The 16,279-nt window shown below is 37.6% G+C and overlaps 2 non-coding genes across 2 annotated transcripts; both read right to left on the minus strand.

Annotated features, from left to right (window-relative positions):
• Window positions 1–436: 436 nt before the first annotated feature.
• LOC112393079 (U6 spliceosomal RNA) lies at window positions 437–543 on the minus strand. Its single transcript, XR_003001813.1, has one exon. It is a non-coding gene; the product is annotated as a U6 spliceosomal RNA (small nuclear RNA).
• A 15,369-nt stretch (window positions 544–15,912) lies between these two features.
• Window positions 15,913–16,014, minus strand: LOC112393083 (U6 spliceosomal RNA). Its single transcript, XR_003001817.1, has one exon. It is a non-coding gene; the product is annotated as a U6 spliceosomal RNA (small nuclear RNA).
• Window positions 16,015–16,279: the final 265 nt, after the last annotated feature.

Genomic DNA, 16,279 nt, shown 5'->3' on the forward strand with positions numbered 1-16,279 from the left:
ATGGAAATTCATATATATAATCATGGCAGTTAACAAACAAAAATAATTAAAAGTAGTGAAATATTAAAAAAGGAAAATAGTAATAATTAATTTTAAGTACACTACTTTATGTTTTTAGAAAAAGGAGTAAAATGTATACCTACATATTGGATATGGTAATAAATAATAATGTTACGGTTTCTGTTTTTACACCTACCTTCTGCAAATTAGTAAATGATCTCATCAGAATTGATCCTTTCACATATTCTTGCTCAGTAGGCTAGTTGAAGAACACATTGTATTAATTTTAATTTCCAAAGCTTCTTTCACATGAAGCAATATACATACAAATAATTAAGAAAAGTTTTAAACTCCAGGATAAGTTTGTCAAAGTCATACAAATTTCTTTACATAATAAATTCCAGAAATCACCATAATTTCATGTCATTTTTTTTTTTTTTTTTTTTAACTCTTCATGAATTTGCGTGTCATCCTTGCGCAGGGGCCATGCTAATCTACTCTGTATCGTTCCAATTTTAGTATATGTGCTGCCGAAGCGAGCACTCATGTCATTTTTTTCAAATGGATTCTGTGAGCTTTCAAATGTTTCTTCATTAGAAAAATTTTAAACACAAATGAAAAATTCCAAGCGGTCAAATAGAATAACATAATTAAAGTAACTCATGTTCTGTATCTTGGTCTTTGTAATCCCTGGGTTATAACGTTTAATCTACTTTTTAAATGCAGGAGTATATGGTGACATAGAAGCTACAGATGATCTGTGCCCGAAACAAGCTTAAACAACTGTGAACATTAAAAAGGCAGAAGTAATATGTGGGGGTGAGTATGACTACCTTCCATGCAGAACACAATGTTTATTAAAGAATATATAATAAACATATAATAATTTGGATCTTGTACATATATTTAAAAATATAGCAAAAATTGGCGGAATTGTTTAGAACTTAGATCAACATAATATTTTTCTGGGAGTATTTTATTTTATTATTAACTTTATTGGAGTATAGTTGCTTTATATTGTTGTGTTAGTTTCTGCTGCATAACAAAGTAGTTAGTTTCTGCTGCATAACAAAGTAAATCAGCTGTACGTATGCATATAACCCCATATCCCTTCCCTCTTGCGTCTCACTCCCACCCTCCCTATCCCACCCCTCTTTGGTCAAAAAGCACCGAGCTGATCTCCCTTTGCTATGCGGCTGCTTCCCACTAGCTATCTATTTTACATTTGGTAGTGTATATCTGTCAATGTCACTCTCTTACTTCATCCCAGCTTACCCTTCCCCCGCAACCATGTCCTCAAGTCAGTTCTCTATGACTGCGTCTTTATTCCTGTCCTGACCCTAGGTTCTTCAGAACCTTTTTTTTTAAGATTCCATATACATGTGTTAGCATATGCTATTTGTTATTCCCTTTCTGACTTACTTTACTCTGTGTGACAGACTCTAGGTCTATCCACCTCACTACAAGTAACTCAATTTCATTTCTTTTCATGGCTGAGTAATATTCCATTGTATATATGTGCCAAACCTTCTTTATCCATTCTTCTGTCAGTGGACACTTAGGTTGCTTCCATGCCCTGGCTATTGTAAATAGTGCTGCAATGAACAGTGTGGTACATGACTCTTTTTGAATTATGGTTTTCTCTGGGTATATGCCCAGTAGAGGGATTGCTGGGTCGTATGGTAGTTCTATTTTTAGTTTTATAAGGAACCTCCATACTGTTCTCCATAATGCCTGTATCAATTCACATTCCCACCAACACTACAAGAAGGTTCACTTTTCTCCACACCTCCTCCAGCATTTACTGTTTGTAGATTTTTTGATGATGGCCATTCTGACTAGTGTGAGATGATACATCAGTGTAGTTTTGATTTGCATTTCTCTAATGATTAGTGATGTTGAGCATCCTTTCAGGTGTTTGTTGGCAATCTGTATACCTTCTCTGGAGAAATGTCTATTTAGGTCTTCTGCCCATTTTTGGATAGGGTTGTCTGTTTTTTGATATTGAGCTGCATGAACTGCTTGCATATTTTAGAGATAAACCCTTTGTCAGTTGCTTCATTTGCAAATATTTTCTCACATTATGGGGTTGTCTTTTCGTCTTGTTTATGGCTTCCTTTGCTGTGCAAAGGCTTCTAAGTTTCATTAGGTCCCATTTGTTTATTTTTGTCTTTATTCCCATTTCTCTAGGAGGTGGGTCAAAAAGGATCTTGCTGTGATTTATGTCATAGAGTGTTCTGCCTATGTTTTCCTCTAAGAGTTTTATAGTGCCTGGCCTTACATGTAGGTCTTTAATCCACTTTGAGTTTACTTTTGTGTGTGGTGTTAGGGAGTGTTCTAATTTCATTCTTTTACATGTAGCTGTGCAGTTTTCCCAGCACCACTTATTGAAGTGGTTGTCTTTACTCCATTGTATATTCTTGCCTCCTTTATCAAAGATAAGGTGACCATATGTGTGTGGGTTTATCTCTGGGCTTTCTATCCTGTTCCATTGATCTATCTTTCTGTTTTTGTGCCAGTACCATACTGTCTTGATTACTGAAGCTTTGTAGTATAGTCCAAAGTCAGGGAGCCTGATTCCTCCAGCTCTGTTTTTCGTTCTCAAGATTGCTTTGGCTATTCGAGGTCTTTTGTGTTTCCATACAAATTGTGAAATTTTTTGCTCTAGTTCTGTGAAAAATGCCATTGGTAGTTTGATAGGGATTGCATTGAATCTGTAGATTGCTTTGGGTAGTAGAGTCATTTTCACAAGGTTGATTCTTCCAATCCAAGAACATGGTACATCTCTCCATCTGTTTCAGTCATCTTTAATTTCTTTCATCAGTCTTATAATTTTCTGCATACAGGTCTTTTGTCTCCTTAGGTATTTATTCCTAGGTATTTTATTCTTTTTGTTGCAGTGGTAAACAGGAGTGTTTCCTTAATTTCTCTTTCAGATTTTTCATCATTAGTATATAGAAATGCAAGAGGTTTCTGTGCATTAATTTTGTATCCTGCTACTTTACCAAATTCATTGATTAGCTCTAGTAGTTTTCTGGTAGCATCTTTAGGATTCTCTATGTATAGTATCATGTCATCTGCAAAGAGTGACAGTTTTACTTCTTCTTTTCCATTTGGATTCCTTTTATTTCTTTTTTGTCTCTGATTGCTGTGGCTGAAACTTCCAAAACTATGTTGAATAACAGTGGTGAGAGTGGGCAACCTTGTCTTTTTCCTGATTTTAGTGGAAATGGTTTCAGTTTTTCACCATTGAGAACAATGTTGACTGTGGGTTTGTCATATATGACCTTTATTATGTTGAGGTAGGTTCCCTCTATGTCTACTTTCTAGAGAGTTTTTATCATAAACAGATGTTGAATTTTGTTGAAAGTTTTTTCTGCATCTATTGAGATTATCATACAGTTTTTCTCCTTCAGTTTGTTAATATGGTGTATCACATTGATTGATTTACATATATTGAAGAATCCTTGTATTGCTGGGAAAACCCCCACTTGATCATGGTATATGATCCTTTTAATGTGGTGCCGGTTTCTCTTTGCTAGTATTTTGTGGAGCATTTTTGCATCTGTGTTCATCAGTGATATGGGTCTCTAGTTTTCCTTATTTGTGACATCTTTGTCTGGTTTTGGTATCAGGCGATGGTGGCCTCGTAGAATGAGTTTGGGAGTGTTCCTCCCTCTGCTATATTTTGGAAGAGTTTGAGAAGGATAGGTGTTAGCTCTTTTTTAAATGTTTGATAGAATCTGCCTTTGAATCCATCTGGTCTTGGACTTTTGTTTGTTGCAAGATTTTTAATCACAGTTTTAATTTCAGTGCTTGTGATTGGTCTGTTTATATTTTCTATTTCTTCCTAGCTCGGTCTTGGAAGGTTGTGCTTTTCTAAGAATTTGTCCATTTCTTCCAGGTTGTCCATTTTATTGGCCTATAGTTGCTTGTAGTAATCTCTCATGATCCTTTGTATTTCTGTAGTGTCAGTTGTTACTTCTTTTTCATTTCTACTTGTATTGATTTGAGTCTTCTCCCTTTTTTTCTTGATGAGTCTGGCTAATGGTTTATCAATTTTGTTTATCTTCTCAAAGAACCAGCTTTTAGTTTTATTGATCTTTGCTATCATTTCCTTCATTTCTTTTTCATTGATGTCTGACCTAATCTTTATGATTTCTTTCCCTCTGCTAACTTTTTCTGTCCTTCTTTCTCTAATTGCTTTAGGTGTAAGGCTAGGTTGTCTATTTGACATGTTTCTTGTTTCTTGAGGTAGGATTGTATCGCTATAAACTTCCCTCTTAGAACTGTTTTTGCTGCATCCCATAGGTTTTGGGTCATTGTGTTTTCATTGTGATTTGTTTCTAGGTAATTTTTCATTTACTCTTTGAATTCCTCAGTGATCTCTTGGTTATTTAGTAGTGTATTTTTTAGCCTTCATGTGTTTGTAGTTTTTACAGATTTTTTCCTATAATTGATATCTAGTCGCGTAGTGTTTTGGTCAGAAAAGATACTTGATACGACTTCAGTTTTCTTAAATTTACCAAGGTTTGTTTTGTGACACAACAAGATGTGATCTGTCCTGGAGAGTGTTCCGTGAGCACTTGAGAAGAAAGTTTATTCTGTTGTTTTTGGATGGAATGTACTATAAATATCAATTAAGTCCATCTTGTTTAATGTATCATTTAAAGCTTGTGTTTCCTTATTTATTTTCATTTTGGATGATCTGTCCATTGGTGAAAGTGGGGTGTTAAAGTCTCCTACTATTATTGTGCTACTGTCTATTTCCCCTTTTTTGGCTAATAGCATTTGCCTTATGTATTGAGGTGCTCCTATGTTGGGTGCATATATATTTACAATTGTTATATCTTCTTCTTGGATTGATCCCTTGATCATTATGTAGTGTCCTTCTTTGTCTCTTGTAATAGTCTTTGTTTTAAAGTCTATTTTGTCTGATATGAGAATTGCTACTCCAGCTTTCTTTTGATTTCCATTTTCATGGAATATCTTTTTCCATCCCCTCACTTTCAGTCTGTATGTATCCCTAGGTCTGAGGTGGGTCTCTTGTAGACAGCATATATACAGGTCTTGTTTTTGTATCCATTCAGCCAGTCTATGTCTTTTGGTTGGAGCATTTAATCCATTTACATTTAAGGTAATTATCGATATGTATGTTCTTATTACCATTTTCTTAATTGTTTTGGGTTTGTTATTGTAGGTCTTTTCCTTCTCTTGTGTTTCCTGCCCAGAGTAGTTCCTTTAGCATTTGTTGTAAAGCTGTTGTTGGTGCTGAATTCTCTTACCTTTTGCTAGTCTGTAAGGGTTTTAATTTCTCTTTGAATCTGAATGAGAACCTTGCTAGGTAGAGTAATCTTGGTTGTAGGTTTTTCCCTTTCATCACTTTAAATGTGTCCTGCCACCACCTTCTGGCTTGCAGAGTTTCTGCTGAAAGATCAGCTGTTAACTTTATGGGGATTCCCTTGTATGTTATTTGTTGCTTTTCCCTTGCTGCTTTTAATATTTTTTCTTTGTATTTAATTTTTTATAGTTTGTTTAATATGTGTCTTGGAGCATTTCTCTTTGTATTTATCCTGGTTGGGACTCTCTGCGCTTCCTGAATTTTATTGACTATTTCCTTTCCCATAGTAGGGAAGTTTTCAAGTGTAATCTCTTCAAATATTTTCTCAGTCCCTTTCTTTTTCTCTTCTTCTTCCGGGATCACTATAATTCGAATGCTGGTGCGTTTAATGTTGTCTCAGAAGTCTCTGAGACTGTCTTCAATTCTTTCATTCTATTTTCTTTATTCTTGTCTGCAATATTTATTTCCACTATTTTATCTTCCAGGTCACTTATCCGTTCTTCTGCCTCAGTTATTCTGCTATTGATTCCTTCTAGACAATTCTTAATTTCATTTATTGTGTTGTTCATCATTTTTTTTTTTGCTCTTTATTTTTTCTAGGTCCTTGTTAAACGTTTCTTTTATTTTCTCCATTCTTTTTCCAAGATTTTGGATCATCTTTACTATCATTACTCTGAATTCTTTTCCAGGTAGACTGCCTATTTCCTCTTCATTTGTTTGGTCTGGTGGGTTTTCACCTTGCTTCTTCATCTGCTGCATATGTGTCTGTCTTCTCATTTTGCTTAACTTACTGTGTTTGGGGTCTCCTTTTCACAGGCTGCAGGTTCATCGTTCCTGTTGTTTTTGGTGTCTGCCCCCAGTGGCTAAGGTTGGTTCAGTGGGTTGTGTAGGTTTCTTGGTGGAGGGGACTTGTGCCTGTGTCCTGGTGGATGAGGCTGGATCTTGTCTTTCTGGTGGGCAGGACCATGTCCAGTGGTGTGTTTTGGGGTGTCTGTGAACTTATTATGATTTTAGGCAGCCTCTCTGCTATCGGGTGGGGTTGTGATCCTGTCTTGCTAGTTTTTTGGCATCAGGCGTCCAGCACTGGAGCTTGCTGGTCATTGAGTATAGCTGGGTCATTGCGTTGAAATGGAGGTATCTGGGAGAGCTCTTGCCAATTGATATTATGTGGGGCTGGGAGGTCTCTGGTGGCCCAATGTCCTGAACTCAGCTCTTCCACCTCAAGGCTCAGGCCTGACACCTGGTCAGAGCACCAAAGCCCTGTCAGCCATATGGCTGAACCACTGCAGAAACATTCTGGAAATGAAGCTTGCTAATCTCCTAAGCCCATTTAGAAATACCTTTGAGAACAATCATTGAGCCTCTTCAATTTGGTTTTCCTTTCTCCTCTGGGAGTATTTTATCACTGACATCTTTTAGAATTATTGGTTCAGAGTCATAATAAGAAGTAGACTGAGAGATCCCACTACTCACCTATTAGAATGACCAAAATCCAGAAACTGACACCAGCAAATGTTGGTAAGGATGTGTGAGGATGTGGGCAACAGGAACTCTGTTTCATTGCTGTGGGAAAGCAAAACGGTACACTTTTGGAAGACAATGTGGCAGTTTCTTACAAAACTGAACATATTCTTACAATCATTATGATCCAGAAATCATACTCCTTAGTGTTTACTCAAAGGAGTTGAAAACGTATGTCCACACAAAAGCTTGCACATAGATTAACAGCAGCTTTATTCATAATTGCCCAAACTTAGAAGCAACCAAGATGTTCTTCAGTGGGTAAATGGATAAACAAACTGTGAGACATACAGACAATGGAATATTATTCAGTGCTCAAATGAAATGAGCTATCAAGTCATGAAAAGATATGGTGGAAACTTAAATTTCTATTATTAAAGTGAAAGAAGCCAACCTGAAAAGGATACACATACTGTATGATTCTAATTATATGACATGCTAGAAAATTAAAAACTATGGAGACAGTAAAAAGGTCAGTGCTTGACAAGTATTAAGGGGCAGGTGAAGGACTGAATAAGCAGAGTGCACACAATTTTTAGGGCAGTGGAAATATTCTGTATGATACCATAATGATGGATACATGTCATTATATCTTTGTCCAAACCCATAGAATGTACAACAGCAAAAGTGAACTGAAATATAAACTCTGGATGATTATATCATAGCAATGTAGGTTCATCAGTTATAAGAGTTATACCTCTCTGGCGGAGGATGCTCATAATGGGGGAAGCTGTGAGTGTGTGTGTGTGTGTGTGGCAGGAAGTATAATAAGAAATCTCTATTACTCCCCTTTAATTCAACTGTAAACCTAAAACTGCTCTAAAAAATTAAGTTTTAATTTAAAAAATTTAGAACTGACATTATTTGGTTTTCTTACTGTTTTAAAATTCTTCAAGGACAACATCCTCCACTCCCAATTTTGCCTGCAGTAGGATAGACCACTCCCACTACTGCCCTTGGTACCCAGCCACTGCTCTGCTTCTTTTTGGGGCTTCATCTCCCGCCATCTCAGAACAATTCCCTGTAAACTTAATGATCTTGTATCACAAATACACCAGGTCTGATATGATCTACTCTAAGCCATTCTCTACATTTTCTGATAAATTTGTCAAACCAAGTAACCATGAAGGAGGATTGTGGGCAATTTTAATTTTTTTTAAAGAAAATGAAAGGAAAAATTACACCTGGAAGTGATGGAAATTGGATGAGGCTCAACAATAAATTGGAGAGACTGAACTGCCCCAGCTAATTCTGTCAGAAAAAAGTAAACAACTGCCGAGGCTTGATTCAGACTATTACCTTTAATACATTAAGATAAAGAGACAGAAGAAGGAAAATGACTAATACATGTGAATTTCACACTTCACACTTTGTCACTTAGCATAGCTTCTGCCTTGCTCCTATCATCCTGCACTGATACAACATCTGAACAATAGAGAGAGACAGGAATGATGGGCTCCTTTTTTGGAGAAATTAATTCAATGCGACATAAATAAGTATACTCTTCTAAAAGAGAGATTCAAAAGCAAATGCATAGAAAAAATCTTCAGCTAGGAGGGGCAACAAAGAGACAAACACTGGTTGAGGGAAAAGAGTATTTGAGTCCTTGAACCATGAATTTAATACTTGCATCTATTCACTCCTTTTATCAAAACAAATTAATAATTTATTGATGTCACATATTTTCCAGGTGATGAAAAAATACAAGTGTAAACTAATCTCTATGAACCATGCTCTGACCCACTGCTGAATTCAAACTGTCACATTTACACTAAATACCACATCTCAGTGTTGTGTACCTCTAGCTGTTTAATTAGGACACAGTCCAGTTTTCCTGAGGAGACTGTTTTTCTCTCTACACATCATTGGGATGGAGTGGCCATGATGGATTGTCTGCATTATGAAGTCTGTTTTCTTGGAAGATTAGGCAAGGATCATAAATGCTTTTCATGCCATCCAAAGGAGTCTGGCATAGATAATGGGGAACCACTGAAGGATTTTTAACACACAGCGGTGACACAAACAAATTTATTTTGTCTGAGGAATTTAACATTGGTGTAGTAGGTTGAATGGTGAACCCCCATCAAAGACATGTCCACACCAAATCCCTAGAATCTGTGAATGTGAGCTTATTTGGAAAAAAGAGTATTTGCAGATATAATTAAGTTAAGGGTCTTGAGATGCGTTTATCCTGGATTATCTGGGTGGGGGAATAAATCCAATGACAGGTGTCTTTATAAGAGACAGAAAGAGGATAACACACAAATACAAGAGAAGTCAACATGAAGACTTCCCAGAAGGGTGTTGCTATAAGCCAAGAGGCCAGAAACCACAAGAAACTAGAGGAGGTAAAGAAAGGCTTTTCCCCCAGAGTCCCAGAGGGAGTGTAACACTGACAGCACCTGGGCTTCTGACTTCTGGCCTCCAGAACTGTGAGAGAATAGATTTATCTTGTTTTAAGCCACCAGCTTGGGATCAGTTTGTTACGGCAGCCACAGGAAACAAATGCAACTGGTGACAACATTAAGACTGTGTTTGGTATAGGAGTAGGACCTGGGCTGGAATATAATGGAAGAAACTACTACTATAGAAAATATCTAGAAGAATATAAACCAAAATGTTAACTTTGGATGGTGGATTATATAACTTTTATTTTCCTCTTTATTTTTATTTATGTTTCCTGTTTTTATAGAACTATATGCATATACTACTGTATTATGATAAATAAAAAATAACCCAAATGAAATAATAAGGACTTGAGCAAAGGCAGTAGAAGAGAGCATTGAAAAGAGGAAATATTCCCTATTTATCTCTCTCTCTATCTATCTGACAAATATTTTCTGAGCGCTCACTATATGCTGTTTTAGGCATTGTAGAGACAGCAGTGAATGTAACAAAGAAAATAAATAAAGCTCTGTCTTATGGAGAAAACCATAGTTTTGAACAGAGGCATAGGTAACTTCATTTTAAAAGGATTGTTCTGGATGCTGTGTGTGGCCACTGATGTGAATAAAGCGAAACCAGGTAGAAGAGTTTGGAGGCTATTCCTATCATCCAGGTGAAATGATAATGGTTTATGCTAGGGTATGACCAGGAAGCCTACGGTTTCTTCTGGTAACTGACATGAACAGAGCCGAAGGGAATAATAAAATTATCTTGATGCTTTCAAGGTATATAGTCATGGTGAGGCTATAATTTTGGAGCTTTAGATCTGAAGGAGGGCCCTAGATCTGAAGCTCAGCTCTTCACCGGCATATATGGAAGCTTGTTGTCTAGGGGTGGTAAAGCCAATTTTATTCTGAGTATTTGAGGTTGTCTCTTGGATCCTATTGATGAAGTACTCAATGAACTCAAAACGAAGTGATCAGAATGCAGCTGGAACAGGGAGGAGGACCTCACTGATAGGTTATCTCTCTAAATCTGGCTCAACTACACAACTCTATTTCTGAGGATTATGCCCCAGGCATATGCCTTGCAAAAACTGTTCACATTGGATGGCACCTCTTTTCACACAAGACTATTTTGTAATAAATTAGGTGGTGAAGAGAAATAACTTCCAGTGTTTAGTTCTAAAGTTTTGGACTAGCCCCAGGTGCTCCCTAACAAAATGAATGCGTGAGAATCACTGATGATGATTTTGTGGTTGATTGTCAGGAAATACTTGGGAAACAACTTTAATTACTGGACATTGTCTAGCCAGCTGACAGTGCTGGTCACTGAGTCAGCTAATGAAACTCATTTGCCCTCTTTTCTCAAAAATAACGATGTAATTGAGAAATAGATTGGTTCCATACAACCTTTTTCTTGCAGAAACCTTTTCAATTATCCCAAAAAAGATTTGCCATTGACTTAAGTTTAATCCAATTCCTAAAATAGCACAAGAAAATTAAAACCCTATGTAGAATGTTAGAAAGTGAGACTGATCTTTTTTTTTTTAATTGAAGACTGGAAACAGAATAAACTGATCAAATAGCTCATATAAATGAATGCCTCAAGCAGCAGAGACAGAAGTTTTGGGCATACACTGAGCTGAGGACATTTGAGTAGCCCATGCCAGAAGGGTAGATTAGGTAAATATCACAATACTCTCAGCTTCTAGAAACCTCCACCTTGCTTTATGGATAAGTCTATTTGCCTGTGCAAACATCCCCACCCCCGTGCATTTTAAAATTATTTCAAATGCCATTAACCATTGGAAGGTTTTTTTCAAATCCCAGCTCTCTTGAGCACACAGTTACAAAGTGTGTTGGAGTGATTACTTGCACCTTCTATCACTGTCTCTTCAGGACTCCAGATCATTCCAAATTGTCAAGGGGGCTCATCCTCTAACATCTGTATTTAGGATTATTCATTTTAGATCTCATGAACAAGCAAGTGAATTTAAGTTTTGTTTCTGAGAAAAGAAAGTCTTGTGGCTTGCCTTTCGAAGAAAGAAATAGACAAGCTATCCTGAAAAGGAGGAAGGAAGGCTAGCATGAAGAAACACGTTATGTGTATAAATATAGCCCAGGTACCTGGGTTAAGGAACTAGATTAGAGTGTAACAGGCTGTAGTGTGAAGAGGTTGGCTACAGGATTAGGATGCCTGTGTGAATCAAAGTCCAGGGTCATGGGGATTAACTCTAAGGAGGAGGGTATACAACCTCCTGTTTCTGAATCTTGGGCCTAACTGGCTCTCCCACTAATTGTGAAGTCAACAGGAATCTCCATCGTTAATTTCACTGAGACCATCACACCTGGTTCTAGTCTCATTGAACCTCTTGGCGAGGCAGAGTGATTCTTTTAGTGGAGGATTATTGTAAGAGGGAAGCATAATATGACTTTCTCAATATTCCTCAGATAATACCTTCTGTACCTCTGTATGTGCTGATGGCATTCTTCTACACTTTGTAATCTAATAGGCATCATAGCCTCTTAAGAGTAGAGGCTTACATGTTCTACTGAATTTTGCATCAAACAAAGGATCTGGTACACTGCTTTGCACATAGTAGGGACTCAGGTTGTATCTGTAAAACTGAAAGAGGAAAGGAGGGCAAGGACAGGGAAATAAAACCATACTACAACAAAGACTGCACAATGAAAAGTATCTCTTTCCAAATTACTTGAGTACCACAGATAAATGGAACACCTGCATTCTATTTGTCCTTCAACCCTCAGCTCAGAAATCTCTCTTTAATATATGCTCCATTTCTGTTTATGATAGCTTGATAATCAAGCTATGATTGCATATGCTAACATCAGTTCCACCATGAAAGATGTGTGATCCATTCCAATCATCCTAATTCCTTATGCAGATGTTCCTAAACTATTCCGTTCTTCTTAATTACACGGTATCAAAGGGCTACACCTGTGAGGGGAAGCAATCCACAAGTCTATAGAGTTTAAAGAGAACTACCTTTCCCTGGGGTCTTTTCCCCAAGTGTTAGGGAATGTAACTGATTATTTTAACAAGGAGAATTTATTCCCCCTCAAATTATGATCTGGTTATATCAGATAAATTCAAAGCTTCTGGGCAAGCACCTTAAGGCCATATCTTTTATCCTCTCACAAGTTTTTGGCTGCTTTGCTTTCAAACTGTAAGCTGGCAGACTTCATCCTTTAAAAGCTTTATAACCTGAAAACCCACCGGGCACCCGGAATACCTGTAGTTCTCAGCCATAGAGAATGGATGGAATAAAAATCGAATGCATTTGACCTTCTCACCACCTGCTCATAGCCCATGCCTTCCATTACGCCCCCTTCAAATCTCACTGAAGCCAGAAGTACGAAGGACTTTGCTGACACACGTCAGCTACTGTTCATCTCACGGGTACTTGGGCTTTCCAAGTCAGAGGTCCTCAAAGAGTAGTCACCATACCTATACTAGCAGCAACAGTAGCAACAGCATCACCCGGAAATTTGTTAGATATGAAATTGCTGGGCTCCCGAATCAGAAACTCTAGGGATGGAACACATCACTCTGTGGCTCAACAAGCCCTCCAGGTGATTCTGATGCTGGCTAAAGTTTGAGAACTGCTCTGGGAAATCGAACCAATAGCATTTGGCTGTAAGCCATTGGGTAATTTATAAAACCAAGGAGCAGTTGTTACCCTTGGTCTCAGGAGTTGTGGGAGTTGGTGAGCTCGTTTCAAAGGAACCATACTCAACTTTGCAGGCGCTTGGATAGCTGGCTGTGTGCATTTGGAAATATACAGTATTCTCTTTCCATGTGGCCCAAGAAAGATGAAGAAAATCAGAGAATTCTAAATGTGAGTTGGTAAAACCTGGGGCTGTCAAAGGAGGGACTGAAGTTACTTTATCTTTTTAGATTTGACTATCCATACTCAGCGTTTGTTTTCTTCCTTTCATTTTATCACATAGATTTTGCTTTCGAGTGTTTCTCTCATCAGGGGTGATTCGAAACAAAGATTTATGAAGTCTTACTGTAAGGTATACAGCAAAAGAAAATATCTTATAAAAAAAAGCGGGGGGAACACTGGGCCTAACTTGAAGACAAACAAGAAGTTACCTACTGTATGCAAATATGTCTCAGGGAAAGTTTCTTTTGAATTCAACCTCCTGAACAAGAATGAACATCTTCACTGGGCACCTTCCTCTGCTGCAGAAACTGCACAATGCTGGCAAAGTTACCTTCCTAAAATGTAGGATATATACTCAGAAAACGGGGCAGCCATTTTCGGTTTCTTTTAATCCAAGCATTTAAGCTCATTAGAGGAACTCATTCTCTAAAGAAAAGCTCCAGAGAATCTGTTTGAAATTCCCTTAACGGTGTATGTTTTATTTTAACAAATTTAAGTCTTCATACAACCACGTTTACATAAAGTAGGATTCAGCTGAGTTAACATTTAACAGGAAAGAAGCACAGCAGATGGACACATGATGGGGGGTTTATAGAAACTTTTTCTGGGAGTCTGCCGTTTGGGAAGGCAGACCTCAATCCTGTACACAAACACAAGTGAAATTAAAGTCCAAGTTAGCTTAGCATTATATTAGAAGTAGAGGATTTGGGTTCTAATCCTTTGAGAATCTCTCTATAGGGAGAGAGAGAGAGAGAGAGAGAGAGAGTTTATTTATATAATTTGACCTAAAATGCATACTTTCTTCTCTGAGATTTTTTTTCTTCACTGATAAATTAGACATATGATCTAATGCCAAGTTCAGTGTCTTATTAGCACGATCTAACAATACAAACTGCTTGATCACTGTGCCAGTATTCTGTCGATGTAAAGAATTACTAGAACTGGAGGAAACCCACAGGTATCCTTAGATCACTGATACTTCATATTCTCCTTTGTGACCCATTACAGCGCAACTCCCCCAACCCATATCATCCCACCCCTCTGCTTGCTCAGTTCCACCCCTACCTCTCTATCAGGTTGAACTAGTTTTAAGGAGAGGAGATACAATTGTCAGAGGCTGAAAGGGTGGGTATGGGATTTGGGACTCTTTTACCATGAGCACATACCCAACAAAAAATATTTTTTGTTTAAAAAACTTTTTGAGGTATAATTGACATATGACATTATATTAGCTTCAGGTATACAACATAATGATTCAATACTTGTGTGTGTGTATATATAAATATATGTATATATATTGAGAAATGATCACTACAACAAGGCTAGTTAATGTCGGTCACCATACATGCTTACATATTATTTGTCTTCTGATGAGAACTTTTTAAAATCTATTTTCTTAGTAACTTTTAAATATGCTATACAGTATTATTAACTACAGTCACCATGTTGTACATTACATCCCCATGACTTATTTATGTTAGAACTGGAAGTTTGTACCTTTTGACCCCCTTTACACATTTGTTCCCCCAACCTCCGGCAACAACACTGATCTGTTCTCTGTGTCTATAAGTTCATTTTTTGTTGTTTTTTGGCGGGTTGTTTTTGTTTTGTTTTTGGATCCTAAATATAAGTGACATCTTATGGTATTTGTCTTCCTCTGTCCGACTTACTTCACTTAGCATAATGTCCTAAAGGTCCATCCATGCTGTTGTAAATAGCAAGATTTTCTTCTTTTATGGCTGAATGATATTCCTGTGTGTGTGTGAATGTGTGTGTGTGTGTGTGTGTGAGAGAGAGACATTTGCCTATCCATTCATTCTTTGGTGGACGCAGTTTGTTTTCATATCTTGGCTATTCTAAATAGTGTTGCAATGAACATGGGATGCAGATATCTCTTCAACATGGCATTTTCATGCCCTTTGGATAAATACTCAGAAGTGGAATTTCTGTATCACATGTATCTACTTTAACTTTTTGAGAAATCTCCGTATTGTTTTCCATAGTTGCTGCACCAATTTACATTCGCATCAACAGTGCACCAGAGTTCCCTTTCTGTCCTTGCCAACTCTTGTTATTTCTTGTCTTTTTGATGATAGTCATTCTGACAGGTGGGAGGTGATATCTCATTGTGGTTTTGATTTGCATTTCTCTGATGAGTAGTGATGTTCAGTACCTTTTCATATAGCTGTTAGCTATCTGTATGTGTCCTTTAAAAAAAAGTCTATTCAGATATTCTGCTCATTTTTGAATTAGATGCTTTGTTCTTACTATTAAGTTGTTTGAGTTCTTTATATATTTCAAATATTAACTCATCAGAAATATGGTTTGTAAATATTTTCTCCCATTCTGTAGGTTGCTTTTTGTTTTGTTGATGGTTTCCTTTGTTTTACAGAAGCTTTTTAGTTTGATGTAATCCCACATGTTTATTTTGGCTTTTGTTGCCATAGCTTTTGGTATCAAATCCAAAAAATCATCATCAAGACTGATGTCAAGTTGCTTATGCTTATGTTTTCTTCTAGGAGTTTTATGGTTTCAGGTCTTTTTTTTTTTCGGTACGCGGGCCTCTCACTGCTGTGGCCTCTCCCGTTGCGGAGCACAGGCTCCGGACGCGCAGGCTCAGCGGCCATGGCTCACGGGCCCAGCCACTCCGCGGCATGTGGGATCTTCCCGGACCGGGGCACGAACCCGTGTCCCCTGCATCGGCAGGTGGACTCCCAACCACTGCGCCACCAGGGAAGCCCTGGTTTCAGGTCTTATACTTGATCACTTCATGAATCTGTGTGCATCTTGCTCGGGGCCATGCTAATCTTATCTGTATCATTCCGGTTTTAGTATATGTGCTGCTGAAGCGAACAAAGCAAACTTTCTTTTAGCATCTCAGTGTGTATGTGCACTTTTATTTATATATGGTAGGGTGGCAGTGGGGATTAGAGTACATCTGAAATACAACTTAATGTATTGAATGTACTGCTACGTAAAATATATGCTGTTGGAATAAACAGCTGTCAACTAGTAAAATTGCCTAATCTGTGAAGTGCTGAGCTATGTTCACAGCATAAGCAGTGGGCTTCGTGTGCTTTCCCTAAATATCCACTTCCCCCCAAGGGGGGGGGGGAAAT

This window comes from Neophocaena asiaeorientalis, unplaced genomic scaffold (assembly GCF_003031525.2).
Source record: "Neophocaena asiaeorientalis asiaeorientalis breed wild unplaced genomic scaffold, Neophocaena_asiaeorientalis_V1.1 scaffold240, whole genome shotgun sequence".
Classification (NCBI taxonomy): Eukaryota; Metazoa; Chordata; class Mammalia; order Artiodactyla; family Phocoenidae; genus Neophocaena; species Neophocaena asiaeorientalis.